Raw genomic sequence first — 5,145 nt, 5'->3', positions numbered from 1 at the left:
GAGGGAGCTTTCAATATTGGAGTTAAAAAGTGATGTATCGCCCTCTCCATCTTCGTCTTCTTTAAAGTTGTTTCAGGTGGTCGAAGACGGTTCAGTATGAGCTTCCCATTATTGGCCTCTCGAAAACCTACACACCCAAAAGAAAAACAAACCTCCCACAAGAATGTAATATAAGAAGGAACTAGAATCATATTAGTATGAATTGAGTATGTATCAAAAAATGAATATTATAGGTACATCTATGAAATTTTCTAAAAGATCACTAAGAATACTAACCTTGCATTGTTGAGATGTACCTGAAAGTTCTAAACAATGGGATGTGACTTCTTCAGAATTATGTAGTGGCTCTAGCTCAGGTGTTGATGATATCAATAATGGTGATTCTTGAGACTCTACTAGCTCTGTATAAGTCCCTACACATTGTTCCACAACATGATCAATTCTTAAAACCTCTAAGGGTTGTCTTGACAAAGGTGGTGATCCTTGAGATGCTATTTCCACAACACAGCTCCCTACACATTCTTCCATATCATCATCATCAACACATACATCAAAAAATAAACCAACATCTATGTCCTTAATAGGAGAATCAATAACAAGAGGATCAATAACTTTACTTGCAGTTTTAAGTTGATCTACCACATCACATTCATCATCTGAAAATTCAATGTCACTATAACACCTTATAAAATTTTGAGGTAGATCTGAAAACTTATTTACCACTACATTATCAATAAAATCCTCATCTGAAAAATCTTCATCTTCATATATATTCAAAAATCTACACTCAACCATATTAGTGTCACAGGATTTGCCGAAGTCTTTATTTTCATTGACCCCACTAACCTTTATGGAAAAGGAACCCTTAGTGAAGGTCTGGGAAAGATCGAACTCCCTTTTTCCCAAATTCCCTTTGAGCTTTTGGAGGAGGTCCAACTTGCTTATCTAATGTTGGTGTGATTAATCGTTGAGGAAAAGGTACTTCGGCCTTTGGGAACTTCCTAGAGAAATGGAATTGAGTTCTTGTGATCTTCTATTATTCTTCTCCTCAATTCTAAACATGTCATTCTTCAGAAGTTCTTCATGATTTTTGCCACTTCTCAACCCAACATCATCACACTTTTCATTGGATCTTGACTGTGTAGGAGGGGGATCTTCTTTAAACCATTTTGAAACAATACTTTTAAGCTTTGCCCCCAAATGTTTGAACTCCTCACTCTATGACTTGTGAATTTCAACATTTTTAGGTGGTTGAATTTCATTTTGTTTGACAGGCTCTCTTACATTTATGGCTTTCACTTCTTGAATATCTGAGGGAAATTCCATCCAACTTTTGTTCAACCATTCATGGAGGTTCAATGTCACTTGATCAATTAACGAATAAGCTTCATCTACACTTTTGTCCATAAAAGAACCTCCAGCTGATGAATCCAATAAAGTCTTGTCTAAGAAAGAAATTCCCCCATAGAATATGTGCAAAATCAACCATTTTTCAAAACCATGATGAGGGCACTATCTTTGAAGACTCTTGAATCTATCCCATGCTTCAAATAATGATTCTCCATATGCCTGAGCAAAATTTGTTATGCAATTCCTCATATACACCGTTCTACTTGGAGGGAAAAAATGATTCAGAAATTGCTTCTCCAATTGTTCCCAACTTGTGATGCTTTGAGGACAGAGAGAATATAGCCAAGTCCTTGCTTTATCCTTGATACTGAAAGGAAATGTCATCAATCGAACTGCATCTGCTGATACTCCTTCACATTTCACCAAATCACAAATCTCTAAAAATGTTTCAAGATACAGATAAGGACTTTCTGATACTTCTCCTCCAAATTTGTGACCTTGTATCATGAAAATTATCTCTGGGTCTAGTTGGAAACTTTCTGCTTCAATTTGAGGTTGCACAATGGGAGATAAAAATCTTGCAGAAAAGGGTGTAGAAAAATTTCTCATGGGCCTGCTTGACATGTTAGTGCTCATGGATATTCAAGAAGAAAAAGAAAATTATCAAGAATCAAAAACAAGAAATAAAATGCAATATGAAAAGCAAGAAAGCAAATGTAGAATTTAAATTGCAAGAAAGAAAGTGCATAATGAAAACAAGAAAGAAAAGATAAAAGGAAAAAGAAAAATATCTAGAATAATTCATATGCTAAAAATTGTAAGATATGTTTACAAAAGAAAAGAAGAAAGAAACTAGATCAAAAGAGAAAACAGAGAAAAGTTAGATTAGAGTGCTAAAAATCAAGAATGCAAAGTTAGAATTAGAATTAGAATTGCAACAAAAAGAATTGTTAAGAATGTTATTCAAGAAAGGAAAAACTTTTGAAAACATAAATCTAACAATTAGTTATAACTATGCAAATCAAAAGAAAGAAAGAAAAGTTATGTTTAGTCTAACTCAATTGATAATTCCTAATGTTATAGCGCAGTCCCCGGCAACGGCGCCAAAAACTTGTCACGCTCCGCAAGTGTACGGAAATGTCGCAAGTAATATAAAAGATTATCGTATCCACAGGGACTGGAATAAGCACTAGAAATGTCTCAATGCGAATTAGCCAAACAACTATCCAATCGTTTCAAATGCAAAGTGAAGGTAAACAAATCTAATATTAAAGATCAACAAACAAGAGTTTAGTGTTTTGGGTTATGATAAAGGGAGATTCTAGGAGTTTCGGTTTCTTTGTAAGATTTCTTGAATGTAAATGGTTCACCAATTCTTTTCCCTCAATTACCAAACACTTGTAGAAAGTTGCCGGTTCTCTCTTGCAATAGATAACCGGCTAAGGACTAAGAAATGTATCTAAATATGATCAATTAGACATGAACCTACGTTGTCCTTACACAGAAGCGCACCTATTACTATGCCTTCCTCGGATATCAACATAGAAGCCCACAACTTATTAATCTATCAAGATACAAGAAACTAATCACAAGATCCATCCTACTCTCTTGAATATTCCTATTTCCTCTTCAAGACTATCTCTCAAACATCCTTACACGGGCTTGCACCTGTCACGTGGATCCCTCGGATGATCGAGTGAGAGTTTATCTTTACAAAGTCCACAAGAAATCCAAACAATCAATCAAGAATGAGAATTAAGCACAAATCACCATTAATCATTCAAGATCTAATTGATACAAGCAAGACAATGTCATTGAAACAAGAAAATGGCAAATCCACAAGAGATTACATCAATCCATCATACAAATACTCCCTTAATCCTAGAATACAAGATCTACTCCATAAATCGAGGAAGAATACCCGAAGAAATAAAGATTACAAGCATTTCTTGAATCCCCAATCCAAGAAACCAAGAAAAGGGGAAGGAGAAAACTTATCTACGAAGAAGCCTCGTCTTCGGATCCAATCCTCGCTCCGGAGTCGAACTCCCTTAGAATCGCCCAGAAATCCTCCCAAGAATGGGAGGAAACCACCAAATCTTGCCTTCTCCCAAAGGGGGAGAGATCCCCTTTCAATTCATGAAGGAAGGTTTAAATAGAGGAGGAAGTTGGGCGCCACACGGCCCCACGACACGGCCGTGTGAGATTCACACGGCCATGTCCAGTTCCCTCTCTGCCAAAGCTGCACGGCCGTGTGACTCCACACGGCCAGGACCCTACTGTTCTCTAGAAGTGCTACACGGCCGTGTGGTGCACACGGCCACCACCTGCTTGGTCTCTGGAAACTTCACACGGTAGTGTGATGCACACAGCCACCACCTGCTTTGTCTCTGGAAACGTCACACGGCCGTGTAGATGCACACGGCCATGTAAGACATCTGCTCTGATTTCTTCAAATCAAGACACGGCCGTGTGAGATTCACACGGCCATGTCCTCTTCCCTTCCTGTTAAGACTACACGGCCATGTGTGGTACACGGCCTGATGCTCTCTCCCTTCAATTACTTCCAAACTTGCCTGAGGACGCATAATCTTCACCAATTTCGACTCCTGTGTACAGAAAATGCACAAAAAGCAGATCTCCAAACCAAAAGAGTAAATATGCTAAAAGGAAAGCTGGAAGTATAAAAATGCATAGATCAAGCATGCTCAAAGTATGTAAATGTGCGTAAAAACATGCATAAAAGAGTATATAATCTACGCACATCAATACATCACTATGTATAAGTCCTAACAAATCAGTCGCTCTCTCGCTGTGCCCACTAAAGGGAGTCTTGGTCATCTTGCCTCGTAGACATGACTCGCATATCTCATATGATTCAAAATCAAATGTGTCCAGCAAACCATCCTTATGGAGCTGGGATAAGCGCTTGTCATTTATATGACCTAAGCGACAGTGCTAGAGGTAGGTTTGGTTTATGTCATTTGACTTGAACCTCTTGGTATTAATGCTATAGATAGGGCTCTCAAGGTCTAGAATATAGAGTCCGTTCATCAGAGGTGCACTACAATAGAACATATCATTTAAATAGATGGAACAATATTTGTTCTTTATTGTAAATGAAAATCCTTTCTTGTCCAAACAAGAAACTGAAATTATGTTCTTAGTCAAGGCAGACACATAACAACAATCATCTAATTCTAGTACAAGTCCAGAGGGTAGAGATAGATAGTAAGTTCCTACAGCAATAGCAACAACCCGTGCTCCATTGCCTACTCGTAGGTCTACCTCAACCTTCATCAATGCCCTGCTATTTCTCAGCGCTTGTACATTAGTACAAATGTGCGAAGCACATCCGGTATCTAATACCCACGATGAAGAAATAGAGAGGTTGACTTCTATAACATGTATACCTGAAGTAGAAATCTTATTTCTCTTCTTCTTAAGATCTTCCAGGTATTCTTTGGAGTTCCTCTTCCAGTGCCTTGCTTGTCCTTGATATAGGTGACAAAGATGTTCAACCATATCGTAAGCGCCCATCAACTCATGTTGCTTTTGAAGCTCAGAGCTCATGGTCGCGATCATAAGACAGGACACATCTAATGCGTCGTCTTTATGCTTCTTGTAAGCATCTCGGTCTGCTCGCGTGGCAGTGGCAGGAGGAGCCTCCGGAATGGGCTGCTCCAGAACGTACAGTTTACGTTCTTGGGTGAGAACTATTCTTAGGTTCCTGTACCAGTCCAAGAAATTTGCTCCATTGAGCTTGTCCTTCTTAAGGACAGAACGCAGAGAGAA

At 38.4% G+C, this 5,145-nt stretch overlaps 1 non-coding gene across 1 annotated transcript; it reads left to right on the top strand.

The window, feature by feature from the left end:
• Positions 1-1,495: 1,495 nt before the first annotated feature.
• Positions 1,496-1,601, top strand: LOC122022021. The gene has a single exon (XR_006122770.1). It is a non-coding gene; the product is annotated as a small nucleolar RNA R71 (small nucleolar RNA).
• The last annotated feature ends 3,544 nt before the right edge of the window (positions 1,602-5,145 follow it).

The sequence above is a fragment of the Zingiber officinale genome, chromosome 9A, assembly GCF_018446385.1.
Source record: "Zingiber officinale cultivar Zhangliang chromosome 9A, Zo_v1.1, whole genome shotgun sequence".
Taxonomy (NCBI): Eukaryota; Viridiplantae; Streptophyta; class Magnoliopsida; order Zingiberales; family Zingiberaceae; genus Zingiber; species Zingiber officinale.
The sequence above is the reverse complement of the archived record's forward strand: the minus strand, read 5'-3'. Positions and strand labels throughout refer to the sequence as shown.